Source organism: Apodemus sylvaticus, chromosome 12 (assembly GCF_947179515.1).
Source record: "Apodemus sylvaticus chromosome 12, mApoSyl1.1, whole genome shotgun sequence".
Classification (NCBI taxonomy): domain Eukaryota; kingdom Metazoa; phylum Chordata; class Mammalia; order Rodentia; family Muridae; genus Apodemus; species Apodemus sylvaticus.
The window spans coordinates 2552127-2569943 of NC_067483.1; the positions used below are offsets into that span (position 1 = coordinate 2552127).

At 37.8% G+C, this 17817-nt stretch overlaps 1 pseudogene; it reads right to left on the reverse strand.

Annotated features, from left to right (window-relative positions):
- LOC127697734 (contactin-associated protein like 5-1-like) overlaps positions 1–17817 on the reverse strand; it is a 508343-nt pseudogene that overhangs the window by 106455 nt on the left and 384071 nt on the right.

Consider the following 17817-nt stretch of genomic DNA (forward strand, 5'->3'; position numbering starts at 1 on the left):
CGCAGTTGAGAATTCTTTGATTAGCTCTGTACCCTATTTTTTTAATAGGGTTGTTTTTCTGGAGTAGTCTAACATTTTGTGCTCTTTGTATATATTGGATATTAGCCCTCTATCAAATGTAAGATTGGTAAAGATATTTTGCAAATCTGTTGGTTGCTGATTTCTCCTATTGATAGTACCCTTTGTCTTACAGAAGCTTTGCAATTTTATTAGGTCCCATTTGTCAATTCTTTATCTTAAAGCATAGGCCATTTGTGTTCTGTTCAGGAAAGTTTTCCCTCTGCCCATGTGTTCAAGGATCTTCCCCCTTTCTCCTCCATAAGTTTCAGTGTATCTGATTTTATGTACAGATTTTTCATCCACTTGGAGTTGTGCTTTGTACAAAGAGATAAGGATGGGTCAATTTGCAGTTTTCTACATGCTGAATTCTAGTTGATCCAGCACCATTTGTTAAAAAATGCTGTCTTTTTTCACTGGATGATTTTATCTCCACTGTGAATATCAAGTGACCATAGTTGTGTGGGTTAATTTCTAGATCTTCAGTTCTATCCCATTGATCTTCATGTTTCTCTCTATACCCATACTATACAGTTTTTATCACTATTGCTCAATAATACAGCTTGATATCAGGGATGGTTATTCAACCAGAAGTTCTTTAACTGTTGAGAATATTTTTTTGCTATCCTGGGTTTTTGTTATTCCAACAGAATTTGAAAATTGTTCTTTCTAACTCTATGAAGAAATGATTTGGAATTTTGATGAGGATTGCATTCAATCCATATATTACTTTTGGCAAGGTGGACATTCATACAATATAATTCCTGCCAATCCATGAGCATGGGAGAACTTTCCATATTCTGAGATCTTTTTGGATTTCTTTCTTCAGAGATTTGAAGTTCTTGTCATATAGATCTTTCAGTTGTTTGATGAGAGTTGCACCAAGGTATGTAATACTATTTGTGACTATTGTGAAGGTGTTGTTTCCCTAATTTCTTTCTCAGTCTTTTAATCTTTTGAGTAGAGGAAGGCTATTAATTTGTTTGAGTTAATTTTATATCCAGTTACTTTGCTGAAGTTGTTTATCAACTTTAGATAATCTCTGGTAGATTTTTTTCTGCATCACTTAATTATAGGATCATATCTTCTGCAACAGTGATATTTTGTTTTCTTCATTTCCAATTTGTATACTTTTGACATCCGTTTTTTCTCTAATTTCTCTAGCTAGAACTTCAGTTACTATATTGAATGGATATGGAGAGAGAGGGCAGCCTTGTCTAGTCCCTGATTTTCGTGGGATAGCTTTAAGTTTTTCTCCATTTAGTTTGTTGTTGGCTACTGGTTTGCTGTATATTGCTTTTACTACATTTAGGTATGGGCCTTGAATTCCTGATCTTTCTAAGACTTAACCTGAAGGGATGCTGAATTTTTGTCACATGCTTTCTCAGCATCTAATGAAATGACACATTTTTTCACTGAGTTTGCTTATGTAGTGGGTTGCATTGATGGATTTCCATACTTGATCATACTTGATCATGGTGAATGATTGCTTTGATGTGGTCTTGGATTCAGTTGGCAATAATTTTATTGAGTATTTTTGCATCAATGGTCATAAGGGAAATTGGTCTGAAGTTGTATTTCCTTGTTTGGTCTTTGTGTGGTTTAGGTATAAGCATAATTTTGGCTTCATAATACAAATTAAGTAGTATTCCTTCTGTTTCTATTTTGTGGAATGAAGAATATTGGTATTAGGTCTTCTTTGAAGGTTTGATAAAATTCTCCACTGTACCCATCTGATCCTGGGTTATTTTGGTTGAGAGACTATTAATTACTGCTTCTATTTCTTTAGGTGTTATGAGACTGTTTAGATTATTTATGTGATCCTGTTTTAACTTTGGTACATGGTATGTGTATAGAAAGTTGTTCATTTCATCCAGATTTCCCAATTTTATTGAGTTTAAACTTTTGTAGTAAGATCTGATGATATTTTTGAATGTCCAGAGTTTCCTTTTTGATGTCTCTCTTTTCATTTCTGATTGTATTAATTTTGGTACTATATCTGTTTCCTCTGGTTATTCTGGCTAAGGGTTTATGTTTTGTTTCTATTTGGTTGATTTCAATCCTGAGTTTGATTATTGCCTGCCGTCAACTAGTCTTATGTGTATTTGCTTCTTGTGGTTCTAGAGATTTCAGTGTGCTGTCAAGCTGCCAGTGTAAGCTCTCCCCAGTTTCTTTTTGGAGGCACTTAGAGCTATGAGTTTTCCTCTTGTGTCACATAAGTTTTTGATTAATGGGTATTCATTTTCATTAAATTCTAAAAAGTCTTTAATTTCTTTATTTCTTCCTTGACCAAGTTGTCATTGAGTAGAATATTGCTCAGTTTCCACATGCATATGTATTTTCCATTGTTTTTGTTGGAATTTAAGACTGTTTTCTCTGTCTATGATAATTGAGAGTTTTGCTGGATGTAGTATCCTGGGTTGGCATTTGTGTTTTCGTAGGGTCTGTATGACATCTGCCCAGGATCTTCTAATTTTCACAGTTTCTGGTGAGAAGTATGGTGTAATTATGATAGATCATCTTTTAAATGTTACTTGACCATTTTTCCTTACTGCTTTTAACATTCTTTCTTTGTTTAGTGTATTTGCTGTTTTGACTATTATGTGACAGGAGGAATTTCTTTTCTGATCCAATCTATTTGGAGTTCTGTAGGCTTCTTGTAATTTTATGTGTATCTATTTCTTTAGATTAAGGAAGTATCCTTCTATAATTTTACTGAAGATATATCCTAGCTCTCTTCTATTATCCTAAGGTTTGGTTCTCACTGTGTCCTCTATTTCCTGGGTGTTTTGGGTTAGGACGTTACAGCATTGAACATAAAGTCTGCTGATTCCTGGTCTGGGACATCTAAAACGAATGAGTCAACCTGAACTTTCAATGTTCATCATCATCTTGGTATTAAGACCTTCCCCAGACAAAGCAGTTATAAATATTCTTGTGTGTATATTCATAAATAAGAGCTAATTACATAGCAAAAAAAATAGGAATGAACAATTTTCCTCAAAAATGTTTTATTTAATTTAATTCCCAGCTTGTTTGATCACATTTATTGAGTTTATGTTTTAATAATGGGCATGTCTTCTAAGCAGCTTTGCAATTTTCTGAAAATCTTACCTTTGTTCCTCCTGTACCAAAGTGATTTCTGCATGGCACTGTTTTAAATCATGCCCACTCTGTTGCTTGACATTTCTGCTTTAGAGCCCAGTACACACATGCTACATCTTAACTTCTGTGGCGGTTTGAATATTCTTGGCCCAGTGATTTGCACTATTAAGAAGTTTGACCTTGTTGGAGTAGGTACGTCATTCTGGGTATGTCCTTTAAGACTATCTTCATAGCTGTCTGGAAGGCAGTCTTCTCCTAGTGTCCTTCAGATAATGATGTAGAACTCTCAGCTTCTCCTGCACTATGCCTCATAGGATGCTGCCATGCTTCTGTCTTGGTGATGATGGCCTGAACCACTGAATCTGTAAGCCAGCCTCAGTGTTGCCCTTATAAGAGTTGCCTTGGTCATGGTGTTTGTTCATAGCAGTAAAACCCTAACTAAGACAGTTTCTGATCAGGCTAACTGTATCCTTCTTTCAAGACTTAGTGGAATCTCCTGCTTGAAATCTTGTACCTCTTTCTCTGAACCAAATGTCCTGTCTCCACCTGCCCCCATCCCAAAAGACTCATCTTTCTGGATTTTTTTAAAATTAGACTTCTAGTACATGACTCAGAGGAACTGAAATCAAGTCATCAAGCATGGCAACATTCCCTTTACTAGATGAGCCATCTTGCTAGCACATGCTGATTTTTTTTATACTTTCAGTTTCCTTTTATTAGTCCAACTAATTGAAATAGTTTGTTCAAGAATGAATGGTCAGATGTAAACAAGAAACAACACTGTGTGGAAATATGTACATAGATATCCACATGTGTGTACACATGATCACATACACACACACATACACACATGGATACACAGATAGTAAAAAGAAGTATTGATTTTTAATGTATACATTTTATACCTCATCAAGGAAACAAAGGCATTTCCAGATAGCAGTGCATATCTTCCTGGGAGAATGCTCCCTTGTAGCCCAGCCCAGATGGAGGGGCTTAAGCACTTTATATACTGACTTCCCTTCCATTCCTGGGAACCTGTGGGGAGAATTGACTTACCTCATAGTCAATGTCAAGGGCGTCTGTGTTACCCTTGGTCCTAAAGTGCTGTGTGTTCATGTCCACAGTGAAGTTTGCCTGCTTGCCCACACGCTCCAGGAGAACTTAATGCCAGTGCTGGTCATCCAGAAGGCTACCAAGGATGACCAAGGGCACAGTGCTGCTGAGCTGAGTTTTGCTGTCATCTACAGAGGGAGGAAGAAGGAATGGGTTCTTTACTACAGCAGCCTTGAATACTGTACATCAACAGTACTAATTTATGGTTACCTGAGATTTCCTCAATCAAACCCAATTCAAGCTGTCCCTCACTTTGCACACTACTGGGCACTTATCTGAAGTCACACACAGGTTTTCCTTTTGCTTCCAGAACCCAGTTCTGGACCCCACTTCCTATCAGGAAATACAATCTGTCCCAGGTTTCCAGGAGACCAGCAATTGAATGGTGACAGGAATGTTTATAGTATTGGCCACGGGAATAAGATTGAAAGGAGAAGTCTCCATGTTTTAAACACACACACACACACACACACACACACACACACACACACACGTACACCTAAACACACACAATTTTTGAGAGTTATGCAGGAAAAAAGCAGATGCTGACCCAGATTTGGAGCATGCCCGTGGCCACAAAGAGTGTCTATGCACAAAAGAGCAGAAATAATAAACCATAACCCTTCCAGTTGCAACTGTTCAGTGCCTACTGTATGTGTGGCATGAGATCCTCCACTAAAAAGGCAATGGTTGTCACTACCACACAGATGTTGTCTCAACATAAAAAAGAAGCTGTCATCATCCTAAGTGAGGCACAATTAACATATCAAATCATTCCCAAGAAGGAAGAAAGGAGAAGGCCCTGGTCCTGGAAAGGCTTGATGCAGCATTGTAGGGGATTACCAGGACAGAGAAGTGGGAGGGGGTTGATTGGGGAATGGGCAGAGGGAAGAGAGGAATGGGACTTATGGGGAGAGGGGAACCAGGAAAGGGAAAACCATTTGGAATGTAAACAAAGAATATGGAAAATAAAAAAAAATAAACCTTGAATATACCAATAAAAAAGAAGCTGCCATTATAATAATATATATTTTTAAATCTTCATAAGTTGTGTGTGTGCACATGTACACATGTGTATGTGAATGTGTGTGTGTTTGTGTGAGTGTGTGTGTGTGTGTGTGTGTGTGTGTGTGTGTGTGTGTGAGAGAGAGAGAGAGAGAGAGAGAGAGAGAGAGAGAGAGGGAGAGAGAGAGAGAGAGAGATGGGGTAGTGTAAACGTGCATGTGCATGTCATGTGTGTGCTGGGATCTAACTCTAGCTATCAGACATGGCAGCAAACACCTTTACATACTGAGACATCATCTGGGTCTCTGATACATTAAATCTAGTTTAAGAAAATCGTTTATGTCCCCACCCCACTCAAAATATGATATCTAAGGGTGTCTCTTCTCTTTCTTGCACTTTATCATCCTTAACCCCACCTGTTATCATCTGGGCACAGGTGAGACTTTGATGTTCTGGATCTGGTATAGTTAATCTTCCTGTCGGCTGTTCATGACTACCTTCAGTATGGCCTGATGGTGCTATTTCTCTCATTGAATAAGGAAGCCTGGCTTCCAGCAGGAATTAAAATGAAAAGTTCACACTTCGCATACTTGAAAAATAGGGCCAGTATTTTAATGCCTGTTTCTATTTTGTTGATTTATCACTTGTTTATTCCACAAATTTTGAATTCTCAGCATTGGCAGATTACGTTAATGCCTTCATAAATATCCCTTTATCTTCTTCCTTTGCTTCTTCTGAAGGACATTGCAATCTAGCTGAACTCATTACACTCAAAGGTCATATAGAGAGAAAATACGGAAGGGAGGTTGAACTCTCTCTTCTGGAGCTTTAATGTGGCTGCCTTTCAGTAATAGTAGTTAGCAAAGATGACCACATAAATACAGACAAAAGGCTAAGTACACAGGAAGCTGTAGTATCCACTCAACATGGAGAAATTTGTTGAAGGGTCCTCAGCAGAGGAAAGCTGGATTAGGTCAAGCCTAGCAGCATCCTCCATGACTCTGTATGAGATTGCTCTAGTTGATTAACACAGAAGGAAAGTTAGGTTACCAGCAACACAAGATTCATTTGACATTTGCTGCTGCTTCAGCTTCTTTAAGAGGTATGACAACTTTTAACACACATTTCTTTAAGTGTGTGTGTGTGTGTGTGTGTGTGTGTGTGTGTTTGTGTGTGTGTGTTTACCAGAATTCACCTTCGGATGTCAGAGACAGTCTTGAACATCACTCTTCACCCTCCATTTTCCTTCAGACAAAGTATCTTGGGTGCCCCTGAATATCCCTGAGCAACCAGCCTATGAGCCTCTAGAGATTCTCTCTTATCTGTCTCTCAACCTGCAGTAAAATCTTATACAAAGTTATATATCTATAACTTTATGAGTGTGGGGGATCTAAATTCAGATTTTCACACTGAATTGGCAAACACTTGACCCATTGAGCCACCTTCCTAAGCCACTTCCTGTTTATTTCTCTTGGTATGGGAAGAGTTGGACAACATCTTCATTTTTATAAGCCATATTCTCTGACATTTGATCATTTGTTTTGACAACAATTTTGATATAGTCAAAGTCCTGCAGTATAAACTTTGAGGGTATCTGCCTGTTTGATAACTTTTTGAATGTTGCTTTTTCTGTTTTAGTTACTTTAATAATGAAGATATTTTTCTGTTGAAACTTCACTGGTTGAGAGCATCAGAGATGGCAGTGCAGTCTAAAGGCCTGTTATACAGGCTTCGGGATCAGACTTCAGATCTCTAGAAACCCTAGTAAATGCCTCTTGGTGTGGTGTCTCACTGAAATCCTAGCCCTGTACAGTGGAGACTGAGAATTGCAGTGCAAACTGCCTCAAAAGATTCCCCATCTCTCTGAGCTCTGTGTTTACTTGAGAGACCTGCCCTTGATAACTAAGGAGTAAGAGCAATGGATGATTTCCAACATCAGTGGTGGGCTGTCATTTGCAGGAGGATGCAGATGCACACTCATCCACAAGTATGTATGCCTACATACATATAAAGGAAAAACTATGCACCCTTCTAACATGCATACACATGGAAAAGAAAACTCAAAGGAATCACTGTAATTTTTCTTTCTGTAACAGCCCATCTCTGCTTTGAGATCAGAGGAAACATGATAGTCTGTTTAACCATTGATTTTGTATTTAGAAACCCAGATCTTTCTTGATTTATTCAGTAAGATAGGCAATTTGCGCTGTCTGATCCCTGTAAGTACACTATTTCAGATGGACACCTTAGGAAAACAGGCTCACTGAAGTGCAGACAGAACAAGCTACAAGGCTAAGTCCAAGTCAGGACAGGTATCTTTAAGTTCTAGCCCTAGTCATCTGCCTTCTGGAAATGTATGCTAGAAAAATAAATTAGTAAGCTGCTGAAAAAAAAGGCTAATAATTTTAAAAATGGACATAACTTTCACTTGTTTTCTTTGGAAGAAGATTAAACATACATATAAAATCAACAAAACAATATGATAGATGTTAAATTGGCTTTTATGATGTTCTCATAATATTTTAAAATATGTATGAGTAAAACCTGTATTTTTAGATGAAATTAAAAGTGACAGCTAATAAACAAAATATTTAACAACTTAAAATTCTTAATTTATGGTTTATACAAGTAGAATAGAAATGGGCAAATGCGTACTAAACACAGATATAAAAAATCACCAATAAATACTATAAAACCATAATGTACAAAAACACTACCATAAAATCAAACTAAATGTTTCTTTTCTTCTACATTTAGAGTTATAATATCGATTTTAATACCCAGAAAGAGCACTACAAAATTATGTTTATCCTATGTGAAATACTGCATGCTATCTAAATTACAAGGAGTTCCTTGTGTTTCATTGTTGGCTTCAAGGATGAATTTAATGTCTTGAATATGATGGGTGGGTACTTAATATAACATTGAGTTATGTCCATACTCAATGATTCAATTTTTATTACATATATACACTTATTTATGTGGGATGGTGTGAGTGTGTATGTTCTCTCTTTCCACCTCCTGTGTCTCAGGCATTAAAACCAGGTTTTTAACCTTGGCAGAAAGCACCTTTACCATCACAACAGTCCACACACTTATTTCCTAATTGTCGCCAAAGAGGAACATATGCATATATTCTAATCATTTTTAATTTACTTTTCACTAAACTCAATCATCTTACAGGAAAGGTAGTGAAAAGTATGTTGACTAAAAATTGTAGAAAACAAATACTACTTCTGATACTTGAGAATCAGTCATTCACAATTATATTGGTGAAGAAAGAACAACAATAATCTAATGAAACCTCCCCTAGAAATCTAGACTGTTGTCATGGAAACCATAGAAAATACAATTCTTAGCACACTGCCATTTTTTTTTTTAAATCTCAGGACACCTGTTTCTAGTTTTATATGAGTTACTTTTGGTGTTCAGTTACCCTGTCTTAACAGATTTTCAGTTTATTAAGACAAGATAAAACATGATACGACAAGAACAGCTGAGAAAAATAAGAATGACATAGGGAAGAAGAAACTGGCTTTGGAGACAGAAACAAAGAGGAAATTTATTTCTAATTAAATGGATGTTTTTAACCTTGTAGTTTGAGGATGACAGAAGTACTTCCTAAGCTTTATTGCAATGGATATGGTAAAGGAAGAGGTATTGAACTTTTAAAATAATTTTTGTTTTTAGCTTTTTAAAATTCATTTTTATTGTAATGTTTTGCTTCAGCTGTCTATATGTACATCATGTGAGTACCTTTTGATGTTAGAAGAGGACATTGAATACCTTGAAACTGGAATTATAAACCAAGACTGTGTGTTGCCATGTTGTTCTTGGGAACTGAATTCAGTTCCTCTGTAAAAGTAAAGGTGTTTTTAAGTGCTGAGACATCTCTACATCAGCATTAATTTATGTTTAATGTGGTGTGTGTGTGTGTGTGTGTGTGTGTGTGTGTGTGTGTGCTTATATCTGTGAGTGTGTGCAGCTGAGTACAAGAGGCCATGGAAGCTACAAAAGCTCCCCTAATCTTCTGAAAGCTGAGTTATAGGCTTTTGTGTCCTTCTCTATGTATGTACAGAGATCTGGATGTCTACCCGCTGCACTCTTAATCACTGAGTCATCCAGAGAATTCCAGGATTCTATCTGTTTCTACCTGCTCAGTCCTGGGGTTACAAGTTTTGCTACCAAACCAAGCTATTCTTTGTGGATTCTGAAGGTGAACAGACACTCAGAACTTTATTCTGAGTAGCATTTTTCCAAAGAATAATGTTACCATCCGTATCAATTTATTTATTTATTTATTTACTTTTATTTACATTGCAAATGATTTCCGCTTTTCTGGGTTCCCACTCCCCGCAAGTCCCATAAGCCCTCTTCCATCCCCCTATTCTTCCATCTACCCCTTCCCACTTCCCTGTTCTGGAATTCCCCTATACTCTTGCACTGAGTCTTTCCAGAACCAGGGCCCACTCCTCTACTCTTTTTGGACATCATTTAATTTGTGGATTATGTCCTGGGTATTCAAAGTTTCTAGGCTAATATCCACTTATCAGTGAGTGCATACCATTATTGATCTTTTGAGACTGGGTTACCTCATTTAGTATGATGTTCTCCAGCTCCATCCATTTGTCTAAAAATTTCATGAATTCATTGTTTCTAATGGCTGAATAGTACTCCGGACACCGTCAAAAGGACAAAACGTCAACCAACAGACTGGGAAAGAATCTTCACCAACCCTAAATCCGACAGAGGGCTAATATCTAATATATACAAAGAACTCAAGAAAGTAGAACCCAGAGATCCAAATAACCCCATTAAAAAGTGGGGTACGGAGCTAAACAAAGACTTTTCACATGAAGAACTTCAGAGAGCTGAGAAACACCTTAAGAAATGTTCAACATCATTAATCATTAGGGAAATGCAAATCAAAACAAGCCTGAGATTTCACCTCACACCAGTCAGAATGGCTAAGGTCAAAAACTCAGGAGACAGCAGGTGTTGGCGAGGATGTGGAGAAAGAGGAACACTCCTCCACTGTTGGTGGGATTGCAAGATGGTGCAACCACTTTGCAAATCAGTCTGGCGGTTCCTCAGAAAACTGGGCATGTCACTTCCTGAGGACCCTGTTATACCGCTACTGGGCATATATCCAGAGGATTCTTCAGCAGGCAGTAAGGACACATGCTCCACTATGTTCATAGCAGCCCTATTTGTAGTAGCCAGAAGCTGGAAAGAACTGTATCAATTTTTTAAGTAGGTAATAGTAATACTCCTTATATTGCTTTTGTACTTTTAAAGATTTTGATTTGAGTTGATTTGATTTGATGTTGTATGTGTACCCATGAAAGACAAGAGAGGACACTGGATCTCCTGGAGTAAGAATTGCAATTGTATCAGAGCATGAGAGAGCTCTGACATGGATCCTAGGACAACTCTAGTCCTCTCCACCTGACCCCAAAGCTAATATACTTTCCAGTCTTACTGCTGGTAAAATGATGATACTCTTCCATCTGTGTTTTGACTACCTGTATACAACCCTGCCAACTTGTTGCTTGTGAGCAGAAATTCAGAATAGGATTTGAAGGGCTCAGAAAAATCCTGGATGAATTGTGGAAAAGAGATCTGTGGTGAAAGAAATTCAAAGGTAAGGGTATTATATAAAATGCCAAAGTAAACCATAGCTTTATATGTTTTCCAGGATCAGGAAGACAGAGCTCTGCAGCAGGTTTGTATTACATGCAAAATCCACAAGTGGATTCCTAAAGACCCAAGTGAGAACACTAAAGAGATTCCAGCTGGCTTGATCCCAGCCCAGCACCAGCTGCCTTTTCAAAATGACAGGCCAATTCACTAGCTATCACTAAAACAATTAAACACAAGTCTTTGTCTTTGGAAATCTAGAATGGGTTCCTCCATCCTTGCTTCTTACTGATGTCCAGCTTCTCTGACCTTCCTACCATATAAAGGTTTTCTCATAGTGAGTTTTTGTGATATGATTTAGGGCATGAATGGGAACTATATTTTAATTAATATTACAAAGCTTGAAAATCAATAGAAATATATTAGAAGCAGGGAACACAAGTACAACTTTTAGACCAAAATTGCTGACCTTATTGCTCAATTACTTTTTACTGGCAGCCTTGCAGGATCTTGAATCACCTAGGAGTCAAATGCTTGGACAATTCTGTGAGAGAGTTTCTAGACAGGGTGGATATAGGAAGACCCAACATCAATGTAGGCAAGTATAAAGGACTGGAGACCAGGAGTGTGTAGGGAAGAGAAAGTGAACTGAGCATTTCATCTCTCCTTCTGCTTCCTTCTGCAGATGTAATATGACCAGTGGCCATAAACACCCTTGGCCATGTCTACCATGGTGGACTGCACACTTGATTTTGGATGTGTAATAAGCCTTTCCTTCCTTATTTTGCCAGAGCAACCGGTAATGAATACTTGGTTTAAGATGTGCTTATTTTATAAATTACAGAATTTATGAAGAACATTTTGTACCTGTTCACATTGTCTAGCATATCTGTCTTCTTTCTTCACAACTAGTTCAAAAGAATTTAAGATTACCTTGAACAATTACCCTCACAGCTTAAACATGGATATTGGACACCTGGTAATTGGTACTTTACTGTTTGATGAGGACATACAGTTTGATAGAACTTACAGTGTCAGCACATGAGGTAAGTTTCAAAGAATCTTCAGATCAGTGTTCTCTAGGTGTGCAGTTACGGGATCTTACATAATTAACAGTTATCATGGAATCAGATTCGAAATAAGATAAATGGAGATTGGAGTTGTGACTCAATTATTAGAGTACTTGCACAATATCTATGAGATCCTGGGTTTTATGCCCAGCACTAAATTGGGTAAATTGGGTATGTGGTACCTGTAATCTCAAAAGTCCAGAGATAGAGGCAGGAGGACTTGAAGTTTCAGGTCCTTCTCAGCTACATAGCAAGGTTAAAGCCAGCCTGGAATGTATTAGCCTCTGTCTCACAATAAAATAAAGCAAAAGGAAAAACTGCCTAGGATTGTCATTTGCCACAAATGAAATATACATGTGCATATATATTAAAGTCCCTGAATGTAGACTCTTGAAAAATAGAAATGCCTTTTGGAAGACTTGATAAATTCTCTCTCTCTCTCTCTCTCTCTCTCTCTCTCTATATATATATATATATATATATATATATATATATATATATATATATGTTAGTTGACTTACTAAAATGTCTAAAACACAAAGGAGCTACAAAATTTATGGTCTGAGGTTTCTTTAGAGCTGAATAAAGTTGCCATTACCTTGATAAGTTGTCATATAGTCTCTGGCTTTAGCCTGTGAGCTCTGAACCTGTCCTCCAAAGAACCCCCAGCTCTGCTCATGTTCTATGGCAAGATTCTCATTGTTCTGCATCTGTTTTTGCTGGGATCACCCAACATTCCAGTTCAGTTCAAAAACACTGAACTGTTGTAAGGATGAGTAACTTGTATGCTCCATTGATAACTTGCTCAGTACTTAAGCATAGTTCACAACCTACACAATTCTTCTGCCTTTTAATTCTCCAAGTGCCTATGTTACTCTTACCTTTGTAATTCTACTGAGAGCAGGTTCCCGTGGGTATTGAAAGGAATCCTGTGAAGGTTGGCAGGGGAAATACTCTAACCCCATGGATTGAAGAGTAAAATCTCATGCTCTGTTAGCAATTCTAAAAAGTCTGTTTTCTACACTTGGAAAGTAGGACAAGGCAAATTTCACCACAGAATTAGTTCTGCCCAAAATTCATAGCACACATAACAAGATGACACAAGTTTCCTCTTGAAGATCAGTGTAATATGCCTGTAGTTTCGCCATCTTTATTTTTGTTATTATGTGCACATATGCATGTATGTTTGTGTGTGTGTGTGTGTGTGTGTGTGTGTGTGTGTGTACAGGAGGTTAATCTCTAGTATTGTTTCTTAATTATTCTATGCCTTGTTGTTTGGACTTTTGGTTTGAAACAAGAATTTCATCGGGCCAAATAAATAAGTTTTATTTACCAAATATGCTAGGCAAAATGGCCAATAAGACCCAGGGATCCTTATGTCTCATGAACAGTACTGGGCTTAAAAGCAAGTGTCACAGCTGGTTTATTGGGGGTGTGGAAGCTGTCTGGGGATTAAGTTTAGTTCCTTAGGATTATAGGAAAGTTAGAAAGAGAGTCATCTCCCCAGTACACAGTTTATATTCATCTTATGTGTCAGGCATCAGTTGTATGAATTAAACTTGGAAATGTGTAGATTCTTCCTACTTCTTTTCCATATTTTTATGGAAAATACTAGGCAGATAATTGGAGCTGACATTGAGGAAGGAGTAGAACATTAGATAGAAGGATCTACATTGTTTGCTCTTGGGAGCTAGGCTGTACTATGGAGATTCACATGTTTTCTTCCTGATGACTAAAATACAGCTTATTCTGATGTCCTTTGTGTATCGTGGAGTTTGCACCCAGTATTAACCTATACTTCTTCTTGCCTACTATTTAAGAAATACTAAGGACAATGTGCTTCCTCTCCTTATTAATACATATTAAAGGGGAAATAAGGAGGGAGTTTCACACAAAACAGTCCCTCTGAGGACCAGAATTATTGTTCAGCAGAGTAAAGGTATGTGTAAATGAATCTAATGATCTAAGTTTGATCTTAGGAGATTAAAAATTCATGAGACAGCAGGTGTTGGAGAGGGTGCGGAGAAAGAGGAACACTCCTCCACTGCTGGTGGGGTTGCAAATTGGTACAACCACTCTGGAAATCAGTCGGGCGGTTCCTCCGAAAACTGGGCACCTCACTTCCAGAAGATCCTGCTATACCACTCCTGGGCATATACCCAGAAGACTCCCCACCATGTAATAAGGATACATGTTCTACTATGTTCATAGCAGCCCTATTTATAATTGCCAGATGCTGGAAAGAACCCAGGTATCCCTCAACAGAAGAGTGGATGCAAAAAATGTGGTATATCTACACAATGGAGTACTATTCAGCCATTAGAAACAATGAATTCATGAAATTCTTAGGCAAATGGATGGAGCTAGAGAATATCATACTAAGTGAGGTAACCCAGACTCAAAAGGTGAATCATGGTATGCACTCACTAATTAGTGGATATTAACCTAGAAAACTGGAATACCCAAAACATAATCCACACATCAAATGAGGTACAAGAAGAAAGGAGGAGTGGCCCCTGGTTCTGGAAAGACTCAGTGAAACAGTATTCAGCAAAACCAGAACAGGGAAGTGGGAAGGGGTGGGTGGGAGGACAGGGGAAGAGAAGGGGGCTTACGGGACTTTCAGGGAGTGGGGGGGGGCTAGAAAAGGGGAAATCATTTGAAATGTAAATAAATTATATCGAATAAAAAAAAGAAAAAAAAAGTTTGATCTTAGGAAACCACACCAAGAAAGTGAGACCAGAATGTGGTGGTGCATACCATTTATGCAAGGACTTGAGAGGCAGAGGCAAGTGGATTTCTGACTTTGTGACCAGTCTGGTCTACAGAGTGAGTTCCAGGGCAGCCAGGGCTATACAGAGAAACCCTGTCTCAAAACAAACAAACAAACAAACAAACAAAAAGTGAGACCAAACCCCTGCAAGCAATCCTCTGACCTTTGTGCCATGACAATTGTACACACCACAGCACAAATAAATCAATGAATATCATTAAATTTAAAATACAAAAGCCACTTATTTTTGCTCCAACATACATCTTTTCTGTTTGCCTTTTTTGAGAGGAGAGCTCATTTGATTTTCATCTGTGCTCTAAGGAACTCAGCACTTACTTCCTGGGGCCAGCCTTTCCTTTCCTTTCTTCCATGAGAAGACATGGCACAATGAATGGAGACCTACTTGCAGTGAAGCAAAACCAGGGAATAATTAACTCAGTGTTCCAAGCATCATTGTTCTGAAGAAAGGCAGGAAGATCCTCTTTACTAGGCCATCTGTTTTTCAGTTCACAGGCCCAAGGGCAGGGATTTAGTTTTCCATTAGCATATGTGCATAGTAACTCTCATTAAGAAGACCAAAACAATTAAGTTTTTTTTTCTTTTTAAATTACTTTAAGATGTTTGAGTTTGTTCTTTTGGTTGTTGTTGTTTTGCATATAGTAGGCTTTTATGGGATGCTCTATATAATAGTTGCATGTTATATATTTTTAAATTACTTGAGAGTTCTAAAAAATTTATTTTAAGTATATAGATTAAAAGATATTAAAAAGTTACATTCTAGCATCCTGTACATACAAATATTGTCTGTATCATAGAATGATATCTCTGGCAAAAACAAATAAAAATAAGTATTACCTCATAGGTGAGATATTTGAAATTAATTGGTGTTTTACTTCAATAAAGACAAAGGAAATAGTATTGATCATTTAGATAGTGCTCCTGTGACTCCATTTGATGTGTGAGAAAATGTTCCCTTGAATGTTATAGTATCCTTGAACAAAAATCACTGAGTATGAACACCTGCATTCCTGCATTTGAATTCCTAGCACTCATTTATTGGAATAATAATAATTAAAAATGGTAATCAATAACATTTTGTCTAGCACTACTACAGCAATACTGGCAATAGCCAGGTATGCCTGACTCACTACAAAAGGAGTTGCTTGCCCACTCTGCTTTCTCTTGCTCTTCTTGACTTCCTGTTCCTGTTCTGTCCTCTTGTCCCTTACCTCCTCTCTCCACATGCACATGCCACCCCTTCTCTCCTTCCCTCCTTTTCTCTCTGTCTCTGTCTCTCTCTCTCTCTCTCTATCTATCTCTCTCTCTGCCTTTCTCTGCCTCTACCACCCTTTTTACTCCCCTCACCATGAGCTGAATAAACTCTATTCTATACTATGCTTTAGTGTTGATGGTCCCTCAGGTAGAAGGAATGCCACATTGTGGGACTGCAGAGGCACCACATTCCCCCATAATTCACCACACAGCCACCAGTAACAATAATAATAATGAATGTGTGCAAGGCCATGAGCTGTCAGTAACCCCAGCTCTCAGTGACAGAAATAGGTGGATCTTAAGGAATTGCTTACAACCCAGCCTAGACCCAATTATAAGTTTCTGGGTCAGTAAAAGACTTTGTCTCAAGTCAATAACACAGAGATAGCAAAATACTAGTGTTTTGCTCAGTTCTCCACATTTATGTGCAAATATATATATATATATATATATATATATATATATATATTCTTAATATATGTTAATGTTCTTACAACAAACACACACATACAGTTAAAAAGTCCATGATGTTTAGAACTGTTTCCCACTCTATGCTAATATCTAAACCTGTCATTTTAGAGACATCTCCCTTCTACACTAAAACGTTGTATAAAAAAATTAGAAAGAAGGAAACCAAGGGTAACCACAAATAATTCAAGGTTGAGTTATCTAAAACTACTTAAAACCTTTTCTCCTGTGCTTTTATTGCTAACATCTGCAAGTGCTTTCTAAACCTAAATATGAAGATTATCCTACATCAGATCAACATTTCCTTTTTACAAGAGGAGATATCCAATGAGGGACAAGGCAGCACAAGTATGAGGATTTGAGTTCAATCCCTAGAACTCATGTAAAAAAGCCAGCTGCATCAATGCAAGCTTCAAATCTCAGCATGAGGTGAGTATTGGAAGGGAAAATAGGGACAGGAAATCATTGGGGTTTGCTTTTTAGTCATCCTGGCCAAATCAGTAAGCTACAAATTCAGTGAAAGTCTGCCACAGAAAGGGGGTGGTAGTTATTGAAGTGGATACCCTAGCTTCTCTTCTATCCTCAACAGTCATATACACAACATAAGCATAGGAATGACCTTACCCAGGTTCAGGTATAGAGCTAGCCTGCCCTTCTGGAGTTCCAAAGTGATGTGGTCTCCATGTTGTCCTTCTCCATGAAACAGAACTCCATCTCCTTGTATGCTCTTGAACTTCAGGGAGATCACATCTTTAAGGGTGCTCATTGTCTTCTGATTGAACCTGTATAAAAGTGAACTCTGACCATCAAAGTCAGCTACATCCGATCCTGAGAGCAGAGAAAGAGAGGAAAAATGTCACTGTGTTTCCTCATGGCAGCTATTTTTGATTCTCATCTTTGATGCTGCTCTGTTCATGGGAATGCTCCTGAAATCTGTAAGATCTCTCTTTTGAGGAAGCCCATGGAATAGAACAAAACTATGTAGAGTCTAAAGAATCATTCATTTGTAGGCCGAGCGTACATACCAGACTGAAATATAAATCCTTTTTAGTGACTGCTAAACAAAGCAAAACAAGAGCAGAAGCATGTCAAAGAAGGGAGCTGTCACATAATTCCCTACAATGAGTTGTATTACTTACAAGAGGCTCAAGGCAGTGATTGGACCTTGGGAAAAGAGGGATATCTTTAGACAAAATTAATGGGAGGACCTAACTCACTACATAATAGAACAGGCAACCATGTTAGGCCTTATAATTCAATTTTCCAGAAGGGCAACCAAGGCTTCTCAAAAAAAAATCAAAAACAAAAACAAAA